Source organism: Crinia signifera, chromosome 6, assembly GCF_055691185.1.
Source record: "Crinia signifera chromosome 6, ASM5569118v1, whole genome shotgun sequence".
NCBI lineage: Eukaryota > Metazoa > Chordata > Amphibia > Anura > Myobatrachidae > Crinia > Crinia signifera.
The window spans coordinates 217413260-217432365 of NC_139222.1; the positions used below are offsets into that span (position 1 = coordinate 217413260).

General features: G+C 46.1%; 9 non-coding genes and 3 pseudogenes across 9 annotated transcripts; all 12 read left to right on the plus strand.

Annotated features, from left to right (window-relative positions):
* Positions 1–45: 45 nt before the first annotated feature.
* On the plus strand, positions 46–236 carry LOC146011975 (U2 spliceosomal RNA). Its single transcript, XR_014445153.1, has one exon. It is a non-coding gene; the product is annotated as a U2 spliceosomal RNA (small nuclear RNA).
* Positions 237–3123: 2887 nt separating this feature from the next.
* LOC146012675 (U2 spliceosomal RNA) lies at positions 3124–3340 on the plus strand (annotated as a pseudogene).
* A 1374-nt stretch (positions 3341–4714) lies between these two features.
* Positions 4715–4905, plus strand: LOC146011976 (U2 spliceosomal RNA). The gene has a single exon (XR_014445154.1). It is a non-coding gene; the product is annotated as a U2 spliceosomal RNA (small nuclear RNA).
* Positions 4906–6279: 1374 nt separating this feature from the next.
* On the plus strand, positions 6280–6470 carry LOC146011977 (U2 spliceosomal RNA). Its single transcript, XR_014445155.1, has one exon. It is a non-coding gene; the product is annotated as a U2 spliceosomal RNA (small nuclear RNA).
* A 1368-nt stretch (positions 6471–7838) lies between these two features.
* Positions 7839–8029, plus strand: LOC146011978 (U2 spliceosomal RNA). The gene has a single exon (XR_014445156.1). It is a non-coding gene; the product is annotated as a U2 spliceosomal RNA (small nuclear RNA).
* A 1373-nt stretch (positions 8030–9402) lies between these two features.
* Positions 9403–9611, plus strand: LOC146012721 (U2 spliceosomal RNA; annotated as a pseudogene).
* A 1041-nt stretch (positions 9612–10652) lies between these two features.
* Positions 10653–10828, plus strand: LOC146012647 (U2 spliceosomal RNA; annotated as a pseudogene).
* Positions 10829–12202: 1374 nt separating this feature from the next.
* Positions 12203–12393, plus strand: LOC146011979 (U2 spliceosomal RNA). The gene has a single exon (XR_014445157.1). It is a non-coding gene; the product is annotated as a U2 spliceosomal RNA (small nuclear RNA).
* A 1374-nt stretch (positions 12394–13767) lies between these two features.
* Positions 13768–13958, plus strand: LOC146011980 (U2 spliceosomal RNA). The gene has a single exon (XR_014445158.1). It is a non-coding gene; the product is annotated as a U2 spliceosomal RNA (small nuclear RNA).
* Positions 13959–15333: 1375 nt separating this feature from the next.
* LOC146011981 (U2 spliceosomal RNA) lies at positions 15334–15524 on the plus strand. Its single transcript, XR_014445159.1, has one exon. It is a non-coding gene; the product is annotated as a U2 spliceosomal RNA (small nuclear RNA).
* Positions 15525–16897: 1373 nt separating this feature from the next.
* Positions 16898–17088, plus strand: LOC146011982 (U2 spliceosomal RNA). Its single transcript, XR_014445160.1, has one exon. It is a non-coding gene; the product is annotated as a U2 spliceosomal RNA (small nuclear RNA).
* A 1374-nt stretch (positions 17089–18462) lies between these two features.
* Positions 18463–18653, plus strand: LOC146011983 (U2 spliceosomal RNA). The gene has a single exon (XR_014445161.1). It is a non-coding gene; the product is annotated as a U2 spliceosomal RNA (small nuclear RNA).
* Positions 18654–19106: the final 453 nt, after the last annotated feature.

A 19106-nucleotide genomic window follows, 5' to 3' on the forward strand; every position in this document is an offset into this window, starting at 1 on the left:
GGCCGAATTCCGGTTCGCGCGCTTTGCTGGGACCCCATTCGGGTTATCGCTTCTCGGCCTTTTGGCTAAGATCAAGTGTAGTATCTGTTCTTATCAGTTTAATATCTGATACGCCCCCTATCTGGGGGCCATATATTAAATGGATTTTTAGAACAGGGAGATGGAAGAAGAGCTTGCTCTGTCCACTCCACGCATTGACCTGGTATTGCAGTACTTCCAGGACCGGTGCACCTTCCTAATCTGTTATCCAAAAAAAGACTATTTCCATTCCTGGCACTTAATTTGGAGTATCAATTGTTTGTGCACCTTTGTACTAACTTTGTATTTAGAAATGCATGCATTTGCTGCTTCAAGGTTTAACCCTTGTGCATAAATACTTTGAAATCCTGCCTCCAGTGTATCATTTTGTGACTATTTCTTGACTCCTTGAATTGTACTTTCTGGAATCGAGGCAGTTAAATATTTTTACGTGACACTACACTTGATATCAGCATATGCGGCCTAGCCAAAAGACCGGAAGCCTGCCTAAATTAAATGACTTATCAATCGCTGCGACCTCCCAAAAAATAGGCAAACACTATGTGACTTACCTACGATCTTTCCACGGAAACATCAACTGGATCACAGCAATGGCATTTTTGGACCCCCCTCCCTCTCCATTTGAAATGGCTTGGTTTTTTTTTTGCTTTTTCTTTCTTGATCTCTTATATTTTTTTTCTTTTCTTTTTGCGCTCTCTTTTCTCTCTCTTTTGTTTTGGGAAATTTTTTTCCTCTTTCCTCTCTTTTGTTTTGGGAATTTTTTTTCCTCTTCCATTTTTTTTTGCCGAGCCCAACAATTGATGATCATTGAGAGGGGGATTTAGAAAAAGTATCACTTACCTTCTTCGGACCATCATTTGGGTGGTAACTGCCAATAAAAGAAAACATTGGCCCACCCAGCTCACCTACACATGACTGTCCTGTCTGCCTGTCTGTTCCAAGTGACTGTCTGGCTGTCAGGTTCCGCCGGATTCCGAGTGAGCAGCTTGTGATGTCATAGAGGGCAGATTGTGATGTCACACAAAGGGTCCTGCCACATGAATGCCTGTCCATCTGACTGTCTACTACTGCTGCTGAATGGGCTCAAAACAGGAAAGCCGTCATTGCACCTGATTGTGCAAGATTCCTCCTTCTCCTCTGCAGCAGCTAGCTGATTGATTTACTCAGCAGCAGTTCGTCAGGGACACAGGCATGCAGCAGCAAAGAGCGAGGAGACAGCTGGCTGCTGCTGCTTGCCTGTTGGTCGTCTGCCTAGTGGGTGTGTGTCTGTTGACGCGACGTCAACAGACGGGGCGGAGCACATGCAAATTTGGCCTCCTACCCAGCTGAGGCACCCTGCCCGCCCGCCGACGACCTAATCACAAAATCAGTTGGATGGCTACTCGTCCTCCGGTCCCTGTCCAGCACTTCAAGTCCTATTCACACCTGCCGTACAGCCAGGTATCTTTCAGACTGCAACGACATAGAAGTGATGTGTGTGTGTTAGATGTGTCCGTGGTGCTGATCTCTTCTCCACCAGTGTTGGTGGCCGAATTCCGGTTCGCGCGCTTTGCTGGGACCCCATTAGGGTTATCGCTTCTCGGCCTTTTGGCTAAGATCAAGTGTAGGATCTGCTGCCTTGGTCGAGGCTGGGGGCGATTGGGGGGCTCTTCATGCTGGAGGTCCCCTGAGAACGGGAAGGCGAGTTGAAGTATTGGAATTTGATCGTGTTAAGATGGTGCGAATTACTTTTCGTTTGGAGGTCGATCTGGCCTTGAGGAAGGATGTGGACCTGACATTCATCATGGAAAAAATTTTGGTGGAGGTAGCTGGACTTGAAAAGAAAGACATTTTTTGTCTGCAAGATTTCCAGAAAGTTGGTATGTACGATATTACCTTGTACGAAATGAATCGTTGTCTTGATGCCTGTGGGAAGTTAAAAGACTGTATTAAGGGGGCTAACTCCATCATGGAGGGAGTAAAGCTCACTGAACTGTTCTTTGCTCTGCAAAGGCCCATGTTTGTGCATCTGTATGATCCGTACACAGATGTGAATTTGGTCATATCTTTTCTGCAGCAATATTGTACAGAGATTAAAGGAGGAGAGCGCATGAAAAATTCCTTTGGGATTTTTAATGGCAAGATAAAGTTCTTTGTCAAATTTAAGCCAGAGCCCGGTGGGATAGGAGGGGTTAAACACCCTCCTGCAAGCTTTAACATAGGAGGGAAACGTGGTTTTCTGTACTATCCAGGCCAGCCTACATATTGTAGAAAGTGTTTCTGCTATGGACATGTTCAGAACGAGTGTTCAGAAGGAAAGAAATGTAGGAAGTGTAAGAAAACAGGGCATATGGCTGGTGAATGTCCAGAAATATGTAAATGTGATATTTGTGGAGCTGCAGATCATATGGCAAGGAGCTGCCCGGTTTTTAAAAAGCAGCAGGAATCATATACAGAAGAAAGTCAGGCTGGCAAAACAGCAGAGGAATGTCAGCCAGAGCAGTCAGATGAAGATACAATGGAGACAGTGAGTGAATGTAGTTTGCCAGAAGAGGAGGTGAAGAAGATGGCAGAGGTGAAAGTTAAGGTGGTAAATGTCCAGGAAAAAGAGGAAGAGGAGATTGGAAAGGAAAAGCCTAGGAAAGAAGAAAGTATATCTGAGAGTGTGGAGGTGAAAGTGTTAAAAGAGAAAAAGAAAATCAGGAAGCATGTTATTCGCATAGAAAGGATTTCAGAAAATTTGGCTGCGTTTTTTGTGAGGAGTGGATTGTCAAAGATTCAGGACCGTTTTTTTGATGTGGATGATGTTCGGTCAATAGGGCACTTTAGAGAGACATATGGACATTTCATAGAAGAAGTAGAGTTTGTGACTTAAAATGGTTGTTGTGTGTTTTGTTTCAAAATGTTATGTTTAAAGTGTGTTTTAAAATGGCCCCCAGACTCTGTGTTTGGGGCGTGTTCGTTTGGGGAAGGTGCACTGGAAGGAGGTGTGGTTTATGCAAATTATTTTTCGAATTTAGTCTCACCATAAGTGTGAAGACTGTGTTAAATAAAGACCAGAGATGATGAAGTTGAGTAGCAGTTATTGACTGGGTATCGATCTTAGTCCCTTTTGGGGCAGTGCATGTTTACTCAAAATCTGAATGGTTGAAAAAAAAAAAAAAAAAAATCTGTTCTTATCAGTTTAATATCTGATACGCCCCCTATCTGGGGGCCATATATTAAATGGATTTTTAGAACAGGGAGATGGAAGAAGAGCTTGCTCTGTCCACTCCACACATTGACCTGGTATTGCAGTACTTCCAGGACCGGTGCACCTTCCTAATCTGTTATCCAAAAAAAGACTATTTCCATTCCTGGCACTTAATTTGGAGTATCAATTGTTTGTGCACCTTTGTACTAACTTTGTATTTAGAAATGCATGCATTTGCTGCTTCAAGGTTTAACCCTTGTGCATAAATACTTTGAAATCCTGCCTCCAGTGTATCATTTTGTGACTATTTCTTGACTCCTTGAATTGTACTTTCTGGAATCGAGGCAGTTAAATATTTTTACGTGACACTACACTTGATATCAGCATATGCGGCCTAGCCAAAAGACCGGAAGCCTGCCTAAATTAAATGACTTATCAATCGCTGCGACCTCCCAAAAAATAGGCAAACACTATGTGACTTACCTACGATCTTTCCACGGAAACATCAACTGGATCACAGCAATGGCATTTTTGGACCCCCCTCCCTCTCCATTTGAAATGGCTTGGTTTTTTTTTTGCTTTTTCTTTCTTGATCTCTTATATTTTTTTTCTTTTCTTTTTGCGCTCTCTTTTCTCTCTCTTTTGTTTTGGGAAATTTTTTTCCTCTTTCCTCTCTTTTGTTTTGGGAATTTTTTTTCCTCTTCCATTTTTTTTTGCCGAGCCCAACAATTGATGATCATTGAGAGGGGGATTTAGAAAAAGTATCACTTACCTTCTTCGGACCATCATTTGGGTGGTAACTGCCAATAAAAGAAAACATTGGCCCACCCAGCTCACCTACACATGACTGTCCTGTCTGCCTGTCTGTTCCAAGTGACTGTCTGGCTGTCAGGTTCCGCCGGATTCCGAGTGAGCAGCTTGTGATGTCATAGAGGGCAGATTGTGATGTCACACAAAGGGTCCTGCCACATGAATGCCTGTCCATCTGACTGTCTACTACTGCTGCTGAATGGGCTCAAAACAGGAAAGCCGTCATTGCACCTGATTGTGCAAGATTCCTCCTTCTCCTCTGCAGCAGCTAGCTGATTGATTTACTCAGCAGCAGTTCGTCAGGGACACAGGCATGCAGCAGCAAAGAGCGAGGAGACAGCTGGCTGCTGCTGCTTGCCTGTTGGTCGTCTGCCTAGTGGGTGTGTGTCTGTTGACGCGACGTCAACAGACGGGGCGGAGCACATGCAAATTTGGCCTCCTACCCAGCTGAGGCACCCTGCCCGCCCGCCGACGACCTAATCACAAAATCAGTTGGATGGCTACTCGTCCTCCGGTCCCTGTCCAGCACTTCAAGTCCTATTCACACCTGCCGTACAGCCAGGTATCTTTCAGACTGCAACGACATAGAAGTGATGTGTGTGTGTTAGATGTGTCCGTGGTGCTGATCTCTTCTGCACCAGTGTTGGTGGCCGAATTCCGGTTCGCGCGCTTTGCTGGGACCCCATTCGGGTTATCGCTTCTCGGCCTTTTGGCTAAGATCAAGTGTAGTATCTGTTCTTATCAGTTTAATATCTGATACGCCCCCTATCTGGGGGCCATATATTAAATGGATTTTTAGAACAGGGAGATGGAAGAAGAGCTTGCTCTGTCCACTCCACGCATTGACCTGGTATTGCAGTACTTCCAGGACCGGTGCACCTTCCTAATCTGTTATCCAAAAAAAGACTATTTCCATTCCTGGCACTTAATTTGGAGTATCAATTGTTTGTGCACCTTTGTACTAACTTTGTATTTAGAAATGCATGCATTTGCTGCTTCAAGGTTTAACCCTTGTGCATAAATACTTTGAAATCCTGCCTCCAGTGTATCATTTTGTGACTATTTCTTGACTCCTTGAATTGTACTTTCTGGAATCGAGGCAGTTAAATATTTTTACGTGACACTACACTTGATATCAGCATATGCGGCCTAGCCAAAAGACCGGAAGCCTGCCTAAATTAAATGACTTATCAATCGCTGCGACCTCCCAAAAAATAGGCAAACACTATGTGACTTACCTACGATCTTTCCACGGAAACATCAACTGGATCACAGCAATGGCATTTTTGGACCCCCCTCCCTCTCCATTTGAAATGGCTTGGTTTTTTTTTTGCTTTTTCTTTCTTGATCTCTTATATTTTTTTTCTTTTCTTTTTGCGCTCTCTTTTCTCTCTCTTTTGTTTTGGGAAATTTTTTTCCTCTTTCCTCTCTTTTGTTTTGGGAATTTTTTTTCCTCTTCCATTTTTTTTTGCCGAGCCCAACAATTGATGATCATTGAGAGGGGGATTTAGAAAAAGTATCACTTACCTTCTTCGGACCATCATTTGGGTGGTAACTGCCAATAAAAGAAAACATTGGCCCACCCAGCTCACCTACACATGACTGTCCTGTCTGCCTGTCTGTTCCAAGTGACTGTCTGGCTGTCAGGTTCCGCCGGATTCCGAGTGAGCAGCTTGTGATGTCATAGAGGGCAGATTGTGATGTCACACAAAGGGTCCTGCCACATGAATGCCTGTCCATCTGACTGTCTACTACTGCTGCTGAATGGGCTCAAAACAGGAAAGCCGTCATTGCACCTGATTGTGCAAGATTCCTCCTTCTCCTCTGCAGCAGCTAGCTGATTGATTTACTCAGCAGCAGTTCGTCAGGGACACAGGCATGCAGCAGCAAAGAGCGAGGAGACAGCTGGCTGCTGCTGCTTGCCTGTTGGTCGTCTGCCTAGTGGGTGTGTGTCTGTTGACGCGACGTCAACAGACGGGGCGGAGCACATGCAAATTTGGCCTCCTACCCAGCTGAGGCACCCTGCCCGCCCGCCGACGACCTAATCACAAAATCAGTTGGATGGCTACTCGTCCTCCGGTCCCTGTCCAGCACTTCAAGTCCTATTCACACCTGCCGTACAGCCAGGTATCTTTCAGACTGCAACGACATAGAAGTGATGTGTGTGTGTTAGATGTGTCCGTGGTGCTGATCTCTTCTGCACCAGTGTTGGTGGCCGAATTCCGGTTCGCGCGCTTTGCTGGGACCCCATTCGGGTTATCGCTTCTCGGCCTTTTGGCTAAGATCAAGTGTAGTATCTGTTCTTATCAGTTTAATATCTGATACGCCCCCTATCTGGGGGCCATATATTAAATGGATTTTTAGAACAGGGAGATGGAAGAAGAGCTTGCTCTGTCCACTCCACGCATTGACCTGGTATTGCAGTACTTCCAGGACCGGTGCACCTTCCTAATCTGTTATCCAAAAAAAGACTATTTCCATTCCTGGCACTTAATTTGGAGTATCAATTGTTTGTGCACCTTTGTACTAACTTTGTATTTAGAAATGCATGCATTTGCTGCTTCAAGGTTTAACCCTTGTGCATAAATACTTTGAAATCCTGCCTCCAGTGTATCATTTTGTGACTATTTCTTGACTCCTTGAATTGTACTTTCTGGAATCGAGGCAGTTAAATATTTTTACGTGACACTACACTTGATATCAGCATATGCGGCCTAGCCAAAAGACCGGAAGCCTGCCTAAATTAAATGACTTATCAATCGCTGCGACCTCCCAAAAAATAGGCAAACACTATGTGACTTACCTACGATCTTTCCACGGAAACATCAACTGGATCACAGCAATGGCATTTTTGGACCCCCCTCCCTCTCCATTTGAAATGGCTTGGTTTTTTTTTTGCTTTTTCTTTCTTGATCTCTTATATTTTTTTTCTTTTCTTTTTGCGCTCTCTTTTCTCTCTCTTTTGTTTTGGGAAATTTTTTTCCTCTTTCCTCTCTTTTGTTTTGGGAATTTTTTTTCCTCTTCCATTTTTTTTTGCCGAGCCCAACAATTGATGATCATTGAGAGGGGGATTTAGAAAAAGTATCACTTACCTTCTTCGGACCATCATTTGGGTGGTAACTGCCAATAAAAGAAAACATTGGCCCACCCAGCTCACCTACACATGACTGTCCTGTCTGCCTGTCTGTTCCAAGTGACTGTCTGTCTGTCAGGTTCCGCCGGATTCCGAGTGAGCAGCTTGTGATGTCATAGAGGGCAGATTGTGATGTCACACAAAGGGTCCTGCCACATGAATGCCTGTCCATCTGACTGTCTACTACTGCTGCTGAATGGGCTCAAAACAGGAAAGCCGTCATTGCACCTGATTGTGCAAGATTCCTCCTCTGCAGCAGCTAGCTGATTGATTTACTCAGCAGCAGTTCGTCAGGGACACAGGCATGCAGCAGCAAAGAGCGAGGAGACAGCTGGCTGCTGCTGCTTGCCTGTTGGTCGTCTGCCTAGTGGGTGTGTGTCTGTTGACGCGACGTCAACAGACGGGGCGGAGCACATGCAAATTTGGCCTCCTACCCAGCTGAGGCACCCTGCCCGCCCGCCGACGACCTAATCACAAAATCAGTTGGATGGCTACTCGTCCTCCGGTCCCTGTCCAGCACTTCAAGTCCTATTCACACCTGCCGTACAGCCAGGTATCTTTCAGACTGCAACGACATAGAAGTGATGTGTGTGTGTTAGATGTGTCCGTGGTGCTGATCTCTTCTGCACCAGTGTTGGTGGCCGAATTCCGGTTCGCGCGCTTTGCTGGGACCCCATTCGGGTTATCGCTTCTCGGCCTTTTGGCTAAGATCAAGTGTAGTATCTGTTCTTATCAGTTTAATATCTGATACGCCCCCTATCTGGGGGCCATATATTAAATGGATTTTTAGAACAGGGAGATGGAAGAAGAGCTTGCTCTGTCCACTCCACGCATTGACCTGGTATTGCAGTACTTCCAGGACCGGTGCACCTTCCTAATCTGTTATCCAAAAAAAGACTATTTCCATTCCTGGCACTTAATTTGGAGTATCAATTGTTTGTGCACCTTTGTACTAACTTTGTATTTAGAAATGCATGCATTTGCTGCTTCAAGGTTTAACCCTTGTGCATAAATACTTTGAAATCCTGCCTCCAGTGTATCATTTTGTGACTATTTCTTGACTCCTTGAATTGTACTTTCTGGAATCGAGGCAGTTAAATATTTTTACGTGACACTACACTTGATATCAGCATATGCGGCCTAGCCAAAAGACCGGAAGCCTGCCTAAATTAAATGACTTATCAATCGCTGCGACCTCCCAAAAAATAGGCAAACACTATGTGACTTACCTACGATCTTTCCACGGAAACATCAACTGGATCACAGCAATGGCATTTTTGGACCCCCCTCCCTCTCCATTTGAAATGGCTTGGTTTTTTTTTGCTTTTTCTTTCTTGATCTCTTATATTTTTTTTCTTTTCTTTTTGCGCTCTCTTTTCTCTCTCTTTTGTTTTGGGAAATTTTTTTCCTCTTTCCTCTCTTTTGTTTTGGGAATTTTTTTTCCTCTTCCATTTTTTTTTGCCGAGCCCAACAATTGATGATCATTGAGAGGGGGATTTAGAAAAAGTATCACTTACCTTCTTCGGACCATCATTTGGGTGGTAACTGCCAATAAAAGAAAACATTGGCCCACCCAGCTCACCTACACATGACTGTCCTGTCTGCCTGTCTGTTCCAAGTGACTGTCTGGCTGTCAGGTTCCGCCGGATTCCGAGTGAGCAGCTTGTGATGTCATAGAGGGCAGATTGTGATGTCACACAAAGGGTCCTGCCACATGAATGCCTGTCCATCTGACTGTCTACTACTGCTGCTGAATGGGCTCAAAACAGGAAAGCCGTCATTGCACCTGATTGTGCAAGATTCCTCCTTCTCCTCTGCAGCAGCTAGCTGATTGATTTACTCAGCAGCAGTTCGTCAGGGATACAGGCATGCAGCAGCAAAGAGCGAGGAGACAGCTGGCTGCTGCTGCTTGCCTGTTGGTCGTCTGCCTAGTGGGTGTGTGTCTGTTGACGCGACGTCAACAGACGGGGCGGAGCACATGCAAATTTGGCCTCCTACCCAGCTGAGGCACCCTGCCCGCCCGCCGACGACCTAATCACAAAATCAGTTGGATGGCTACTCGTCCTCCGGTCCCTGTCCAGCACTTCAAGTCCTATTCACACCTGCCGTACAGCCAGGTATCTTTCAGACTGCAACGACATAGAAGTGATGTGTGTGTGTTAGATGTGTCCGTGGTGCTGATCTCTTCTGCACCAGTGTTGGTGGCCGAATTCCGGTTCGCGCGCTTTGCTGGGACCCCATTCGGGTTATCGCTTCTCGGCCTTTTGGCTAAGATCAAGTGTAGTATCTGTTCTTATCAGTTGGGTATGGACTGGCCTCTGGCAGAGAATAGAGAAAGGTGAGACTGAGTAGCTGCTCTGATGGGCGGAGGGTGTGGGACCCCTCTGTTTTTTCCCGGGAGTAGTGAAAAGTCTCACTAAGTATCTTCACCTCTGCCAGTGGTAGGAGGCTCCGTAAACCCACTGGTAGGAGGGGGGGAGAAACACTGGGCCTAGTAGTTTGACTCTCTTGACGGGGTTTGTAGCCCCCGAAGGATGAGACAGCGAAAGGCTCAGTCGAGTATCCATTCCCAGGGAGCGGAGAAAGGTTGGGACTGAGTAGATGGCTCCTGTTCCGGAGGATCGCAAGCCTCTGAGGGGGAGACCGCGAAAAGCTCAGCCGAGTATCTTAACCCTGGGAGCGGAGAAACACTGGGACTGAGTAGATTGCTCTTCCGAGGGGGGTGCAGCCCCTAAGGGAGTCTTTCGAAAAGCCCAGTGGAGTACCCATTCCCATGCCAGGGGCTGGAAAGTGCCTGCTGTTGAGACGGAGAAACACTTGGTCGGACGCTGACTGGCTGGCTGCCTGGAGTCCGAGGCTGCACTGTGCCCCCGGGGAAACTCGGGGGTGCCGGACATGCACGGGTGATCCCAAGTCACCTTGCACGAATGGCACTTGCACTGCGCACTTCCCTTTAGGTTAGCGCTTCACGTCCTTACCCTGTCCTTTTGGATGGGGGTAGGACAATTTTTCACACCCCCCCCCCGGCCTTCTGGCTAGGGCCTTATTCTTTTCTTTTTATGATTTGCACGTTTTGCACTTCACGTTTTTCGTTAGTTTGTCACGTTTTTTCATTTGGGTAGTGCGGCTGTCCCTAACAGGCCTTCCGTTCCCCAAACGTGACTGGGACTCTTCACCTTTTGGGGAGAGTCCCGGTTCCCTCGAGGGCAACCCCGAGCCGCAAGGCGGAGGGAAGCCTAAGCGGGTCTCTCCAAACCTTCGGGTGCGGAGGACCCACCGTCCGAAACCCTTCCGGGGGTGGAGGAAACGCGGGTCCCTCTGAGCTTCGGCGAAGAGGACCCACCGATCCCTTTTTTCCCTTCCTCGGCCTTATGGTTGAGGGGGGTTAGGGGAACCATGGGGCCTTTCTCCTTTGGGAGAGGGCCCACACGTTCGTACGGCTGCCCCCTGTGCACGCGTTTAGTCACGTCACTGGTGGTGGTGGGAGCACACCTCGGGCTCCCTGAGTTTCTTCAAACTCATCTGTTCTTATCAGTTTAATATCTGATACGCCCCCTATCTGGGGGCCATATATTAAATGGATTTTTAGAACAGGGAGATGGAAGAAGAGCTTGCTCTGTCCACTCCACGCATTGACCTGGTATTGCAGTACTTCCAGGACCGGTGCACCTTCCTAATCTGTTATCCAAAAAAAGACTATTTCCATTCCTGGCACTTAATTTGGAGTATCAATTGTTTGTGCACCTTTGTACTAACTTTGTATTTAGAAATGCATGCATTTGCTGCTTCAAGGTTTAACCCTTGTGCATAAATACTTTGAAATCCTGCCTCCAGTGTATCATTTTGTGACTATTTCTTGACTCCTTGAATTGTACTTTCTGGAATCGAGGCAGTTAAATATTTTTACGTGACACTACACTTGATATCAGCATATGCGGCCTAGCCAAAAGACCGGAAGCCTGCCTAAATTAAATGACTTATCAATCGCTGCGACCTCCCAAAAAATAGGCAAACACTATGTGACTTACCTACGATCTTTCCACGGAAACATCAACTGGATCACAGCAATGGCATTTTTGGACCCCCCTCCCTCTCCATTTGAAATGGCTTGGTTTTTTTTTTGCTTTTTCTTTCTTGATCTCTTATATTTTTTTTCTTTTCTTTTTGCGCTCTCTTTTCTCTCTCTTTTGTTTTGGGAAATTTTTTTCCTCTTTCCTCTCTTTTGTTTTGGGAATTTTTTTTCCTCTTCCATTTTTTTTTGCCGAGCCCAACAATTGATGATCATTGAGAGGGGGATTTAGAAAAAGTATCACTTACCTTCTTCGGACCATCATTTGGGTGGTAACTGCCAATAAAAGAAAACATTGGCCCACCCAGCTCACCTACACATGACTGTCCTGTCTGCCTGTCTGTTCCAAGTGACTGTCTGGCTGTCAGGTTCCGCCGGATTCCGAGTGAGCAGCTTGTGATGTCATAGAGGGCAGATTGTGATGTCACACAAAGGGTCCTGCCACATGAATGCCTGTCCATCTGACTGTCTACTACTGCTGCTGAATGGGCTCAAAACAGGAAAGCCGTCATTGCACCTGATTGTGCAAGATTCCTCCTTCTCCTCTGCAGCAGCTAGCTGATTGATTTACTCAGCAGCAGTTCGTCAGGGACACAGGCATGCAGCAGCAAAGAGCGAGGAGACAGCTGGCTGCTGCTGCTTGCCTGTTGGTCGTCTGCCTAGTGGGTGTGTGTCTGTTGACGCGACGTCAACAGACGGGGTGGAGCACATGCAAATTTGGCCTCCTACCCAGCTGAGGCACCCTGCCCGCCCGCCGACGACCTAATCACAAAATCAGTTGGATGGCTACTCGTCCTCCGGTCCCTGTCCAGCACTTCAAGTCCTATTCACACCTGCCGTACAGCCAGGTATCTTTCAGACTGCAACGACATAGAAGTGATGTGTGTGTGTTAGATGTGTCCGTGGTGCTGATCTCTTCTGCACCAGTGTTGGTGGCCGAATTCCGGTTCGCGCGCTTTGCTGGGACCCCATTCGGGTTATCGCTTCTCGGCCTTTTGGCTAAGATCAAGTGTAGTATCTGTTCTTATCAGTTTAATATCTGATACGCCCCCTATCTGGGGGCCATATATTAAATGGATTTTTAGAACAGGGAGATGGAAGAAGAGCTTGCTCTGTCCACTCCACGCATTGACCTGGTATTGCAGTACTTCCAGGACCGGTGCACCTTCCTAATCTGTTATCCAAAAAAAGACTATTTCCATTCCTGGCACTTAATTTGGAGTATCAATTGTTTGTGCACCTTTGTACTAACTTTGTATTTAGAAATGCATGCATTTGCTGCTTCAAGGTTTAACCCTTGTGCATAAATACTTTGAAATCCTGCCTCCAGTGTATCATTTTGTGACTATTTCTTGACTCCTTGAATTGTACTTTCTGGAATCGAGGCAGTTAAATATTTTTACGTGACACTACACTTGATATCAGCATATGCGGCCTAGCCAAAAGACCGGAAGCCTGCCTAAATTAAATGACTTATCAATCGCTGCGACCTCCCAAAAAATAGGCAAACACTATGTGACTTACCTACGATCTTTCCACGGAAACATCAACTGGATCACAGCAATGGCATTTTTGGACCCCCCTCCCTCTCCATTTGAAATGGCTTGGTTTTTTTTTTGCTTTTTCTTTCTTGATCTCTTATATTTTTTTTCTTTTCTTTTTGCGCTCTCTTTTCTCTCTCTTTTGTTTTGGGAATTTTTTTTCCTCTTTCCTCTCTTTTGTTTTGGGAATTTTTTTTCCTCTTCCATTTTTTTTTGCCGAGCCCAACAATTGATGATCATTGAGAGGGGGATTTAGAAAAAGTATCACTTACCTTCTTCGGACCATCATTTGGGTGGTAACTGCCAATAAAAGAAAACATTGGCCCACCCAGCTCACCTACACATGACTGTCCTGTCTGCCTGTCTGTTCCAAGTGACTGTCTGTCTGTCAGGTTCCGCCGGATTCCGAGTGAGCAGCTTGTGATGTCATAGAGGGCAGATTGTGATGTCACACAAAGGGTCCTGCCACATGAATGCCTGTCCATCTGACTGTCTACTACTGCTGCTGAATGGGCTCAAAACAGGAAAGCCGTCATTGCACCTGATTGTGCAAGATTCCTCCTTCTCCTCTGCAGCAGCTAGCTGATTGATTTACTCAGCAGCAGTTCGTCAGGGACACAGGCATGCAGCAGCAAAGAGCGAGGAGACAGCTGGCTGCTGCTGCTTGCCTGTTGGTCGTCTGCCTAGTGGGTGTGTGTCTGTTGACGCGACGTCAACAGACGGGGCGGAGCACATGCAAATTTGGCCTCCTACCCAGCTGAGGCACCCTGCCCGCCCGCCGACGACCTAATCACAAAATCAGTTGGATGGCTACTCGTCCTCCGGTCCCTGTCCAGCACTTCAAGTCCTATTCACACCTGCCGTACAGCCAGGTATCTTTCAGACTGCAACGACATAGAAGTGATGTGTGTGTGTTAGATGTGTCCGTGGTGCTGATCTCTTCTGCACCAGTGTTGGTGGCCGAATTCCGGTTCGCGCGCTTTGCTGGGACCCCATTCGGGTTATCGCTTCTCGGCCTTTTGGCTAAGATCAAGTGTAGTATCTGTTCTTATCAGTTTAATATCTGATACGCCCCCTATCTGGGGGCCATATATTAAATGGATTTTTAGAACAGGGAGATGGAAGAAGAGCTTGCTCTGTCCACTCCACGCATTGACCTGGTATTGCAGTACTTCCAGGACCGGTGCACCTTCCTAATCTGTTATCCAAAAAAAGACTATTTCCATTCCTGGCACTTAATTTGGAGTATCAATTGTTTGTGCACCTTTGTACTAACTTTGTATTTAGAAATGCATGCATTTGCTGCTTCAAGGTTTAACCCTTGTGCATAAATACTTTGAAATCCTGCCTCCAGTGTATCATTTTGTGACTATTTCTTGACTCCTTGAATTGTACTTTCTGGAATCGAGGCAGTTAAATATTTTTACGTGACACTACACTTGATATCAGCATATGCGGCCTAGCCAAAAGACCGGAAGCCTGCCTAAATTAAATGACTTATCAATCGCTGCGACCTCCCAAAAAATAGGCAAACACTATGTGACTTACCTACGATCTTTCCACGGAAACATCAACTGGATCACAGCAATGGCATTTTTGGACCCCCCTCCCTCTCCATTTGAAATGGCTTGTTTTTTTTTTTTGCTTTTTCTTTCTTGATCTCTTATATTTTTTTTCTTTTCTTTTTGCGCTCTCTTTTCTCTCTCTTTTGTTTTGGGAAATTTTTTTCCTCTTTCCTCTCTTTTGTTTTGGGAATTTTTTTTCCTCTTCCATTTTTTTTTGCCGAGCCCAACAATTGATGATCATTGAGAGGGGGATTTAGAAAAAGTATCACTTACCTTCTTCGGACCATCATTTGGGTGGTAACTGCCAATAAAAGAAAACATTGGCCCACCCAGCTCACCTACACATGACTGTCCTGTCTGCCTGTCTGTTCCAAGTGACTGTCTGGCTGTCAGGTTCCGCCGGATTCCGAGTGAGCAGCTTGTGATGTCATAGAGGGCAGATTGTGATGTCACACAAAGGGTCCTGCCACATGAATGCCTGTCCATCTGACTGTCTACTACTGCTGCTGAATGGGCTCAAAACAGGAAAGCCGTCATTGCACCTGATTGTGCAAGATTCCTCCTTCTCCTCTGCAGCAGCTAGCTGATTGATTTACTCAGCAGCAGTTCGTCAGGGACACAGGCATGCAGCAGCAAAGAGCGAGGAGACAGCTGGCTGCTGCTGCTTGCCTGTTGGTCGTCTGCCTAGTGGGTGTGTGTCTGTTGACGCGACGTCAACAGACGGGGCGGAGCACATGCAAATTTGGCCTCCTACCCAGCTGAGGCACCCTGCCCGCCCGCCGACGACCTAATCACAAAATCAGTTGGATGGCTACTCGTCCTCCGGTCCCTGTCCAGCACTTCAAGTCCTATTCACACCTGCCGTACAGCCAGGTATCTTTCAGACTGCAACGACATAGAAGTGATGTGTGTGTGTTAGATGTGTCCGTGGTGCTGATCTCTTCTGCACCAGTGTTGGTGGCCGAATTCCGGTTCGCGCGCTTTGCTGGGACCCCATTCGGGTTATCGCTTCTCGGCCTTTTGGCTAAGATCAAGTGTAGTATCTGTTCTTATCAGTTTAATATCTGATACGCCCCCTATCTGGGGGCCATATATTAAATGGATTTTTAGAACAGGGAGATGGAAGAAGAGCTTGCTCTGTCCACTCCACGCATTGACCTGGTATTGCAGTACTTCCAGGACCGGTGCACCTTCCTAATCTGTTATCCAAAAAAAGACTATTTCCATTCCTGGCACTTAATTTGGAGTATCAATTGTTTGTGCACCTTTGTACTAACTTTGTATTTAGAAATGCATGCATTTGCTGCTTCAAGGTTTAACCCTTGTGCATAAATACTTTGAAATCCTGCCTCCAGTGTATCATTTTGTGACTATTTCTTGACTCCTTGAATTGTACTTTCTGGAATCGAGGCAGTTAAATATTTTTACGTGACACTACACTTGATATCAGCATATGCGGCCTAGCCAAAAGACCGGAAGCCTGCCTAAATTAAATGACTTATCAATCGCTGCGACCTCCCAAAAAATAGGCAAACACTATGTGACTTACCTACGATCTTTCCACGGAAACATCAACTGGATCACAGCAATGGCATTTTTGGACCCCCCTCCCTCTCCATTTGAAATGGCTTGGTTTTTTTTTTGCTTTTTCTTTCTTGATCTCTTATATTTTTTTTCTTTTCTTTTTGCGCTCTCTTTTCTCTCTCTTTTGTTTTGGGAAATTTTTTTCCTCTTTCCTCTCTTTTGTTTTGGGAATTTTTTTTCCTCTTCCATTTTTTTTTGCCGAGCCCAACAATTGATGATCATTGAGAGGGGGATTTAGAAAAAGTATCACTTACCTTCTTCGGACCATCATTTGGGTGGTAACTGCCAATAAAAGAAAACATTGGCCCACCCAGCTCACCTACACATGACTGTCCTGTCTGCCTGTCTGTTCCAAGTGACTGTCTGGCTGTCAGGTTCCGCCGGATTCCGAGTGAGCAGCTTGTGATGTCATAGAGGGCAGATTGTGATGTCACACAAAGGGTCCTGCCCATGAATGCCTGTCCATCTGACTGTCTACTACTGCTGCTGAATGGGCTCAAAACAGGAAAGCCGTCATTGCACCTGATTGTGCAAGATTCCTCCTTCTCCTCTGCAGCAGCTAGCTGATTGATTTACTCAGCAGCAGTTCGTCAGGGACACAGGCATGCAGCAGCAAAGAGCGAGGAGACAGCTGGCTGCTGCTGCTTGCCTGTTGGTCGTCTGCCTAGTGGGTGTGTGTCTGTTGACGCGACGTCAACAGACGGGGCGGAGCACATGCAAATTTGGCCTCCTACCCAGCTGAGGCACCCTGCCCGCCCGCCGACGACCTAATCACAAAATCAGTTGGATGGCTACTCGTCCTCCGGTCCCTGTCCAGCACTTCAAGTCCTATTCACACCTGCCGTACAGCCAGGTATCTTTCAGACTGCAACGACATAGAAGTGATGTGTGTGTGTTAGATGTGTCCGTGGTGCTGATCTCTTCTGCACCAGTGTTGGTGGCCGAATTCCGGTTCGCGCGCTTTGCTGGGACCCCATTCGGGTTATCGCTTCTCGGCCTTTTGGCTAAGATCAAGTGTAGTATCTGTTCTTATCAGTTTAATATCTGATACGCCCCCTATCTGGGGGCCATATATTAAATGGATTTTTAGAACAGGGAGATGGAAGAAGAGCTTGCTCTGTCCACTCCACGCATTGACCTGGTATTGCAGTACTTCCAGGACCGGTGCACCTTCCTAATCTGTTATCCAAAAAAAGACTATTTCCTTTCCTGGCACTTAATTTGGAGTATCAATTGTTTGTGCACCTTTGTACTAACTTTGTATTTAGAAATGCATGCATTTGCTGCTTCAAGGTTTAACCCTTGTGCATAAATACTTTGAAATCCTGCCTCCAGTGTATCATTTTGTGACTATTTCTTGACTCCTTGAATTGTACTTTCTGGAATCGAGGCAGTTAAATATTTTTACGTGACACTACACTTGATATCAGCATATGCGGCCTAGCCAAAAGACCGGAAGCCTGCCTAAATTAAATGACTTATCAATCGCTGCGACCTCCCAAAAAATAGGCAAACACTATGTGACTTACCTACGATCTTTCCACGGAAACATCAACTGGATCACAGCAATGGCATTTTTGGACCCCCCTCCCTCTCCATTTGAAATGGCTTGGTTTTTTTTTTGCTTTTTCTTTCTTGATCTCTTATATTTTTTTTCTTTTCTTTTTGCGCTCTCTTTTCTCTCTCTTTTGTTTTGGGAAATTTTTTTCCTCTTTCCTCTCTTTTGTTTTGGGAATTTTTTTTCCTCTTCCATTTTTTTTTGCCGAGCCCAACAATTGATGATCATTGAGAGGGGGATTTAGAAAAAGTATCACTTACCTTCTTCGGACCATCATTTGGGTGGTAACTGCCAATAAAAGAAAACATTGGCCCACCCAGCTCACCTACACATGACTGTCCTGTCTGCCTGTCTGTTCCAAGTGACTGTCTGGCTGTCAGGTTCCGCCGGATTCCGAGTGAGCAGCTTGTGATGTCATAGAGGGCAGATTGTGATGTCACACAAAGGGTCCTGCCACATGAATGCCTGTCCATCTGACTGTCTACTACTGCTGCTGAATGGGCTCAAAACAGGAAAGCCGTCATTGCACCTGATTGTGCAAGATTCCTCCTTCTCCTCTGCAGCAGCTAGCTGATTGATTTACTCAGCAGCAGTTCGTCAGGGACACAGGCATGCAGCAGCAAAGAGCGAGGAGACAGCTGGCTGCTGCTGCTTGCCTGTTGGTCGTCTGCCTAGTGGGTGTGTGTCTGTTGACGCGACGTCAACAGACGGGGCGGAGCACATGCAAATTTGGCCTCCTACCCAGCTGAGGCACCCTGCCCGCCCGCCGACGACCTAATCACAAAATCAGTTGGATGGCTACTCGTCCTCCGGTCCCTGTCCAGCACTTCAAGTCCTATTCACACCTGCCGTACAGCCAGGTATCTTTCAGACTGCAACGACATAGAAGTGATGTGTGTGTGTTAGATGTGTCCGTGGTGCTGATCTCTTCTGCACCAGTGTTGGTGGCCGAATTCCGGTTCGCGCGCTTTGCTGGGACCCCATTCGGGTTATCGCTTCTCGGCCTTTTGGCTAAGATCAAGTGTAGTATCTGTTCTTATCAGTTTAATATCTGATACGCCCCCTATCTGGGGGCCATATATTAAATGGATTTTTAGAACAGGGAGATGGAAGAAGAGCTTGCTCTGTCCACTCCACGCATTGACCTGGTATTGCAGTACTTCCAGGACCGGTGCACCTTCCTAATCTGTTATCCAAAAAAAGACTATTTCCATTCCTGGCACTTAATTTGGAGTATCAATTGTTTGTGCACCTTTGTACTAACTTTGTATTTAGAAATGCATGCATTTGCTGCTTCAAGGTTTAACCCTTGTGCATAAATACTTTGAAATCCTGCCTCCAGTGTATCATTTTGTGACTATTTCTTGACTCCTTGAATTGTACTTTCTGGAATCGAGGCAGTTAAATATTTTTACGTGACACTACACTTGATATCAGCATATGCGGCCTAGCCAAAAGACCGGAAGCCTGCCTAAATTAAATGACTTATCAATCGCTGCGACCTCCCAAAAAATAGGCAAACACTATGTGACTTACCTACGATCTTTCCACGGAAACATCAACTGGATCACAGCAATGGCATTTTTGGACCCCCCTCCCTCTCCATTTGAAATGGCTTGGTTTTTTTTTTGCTTT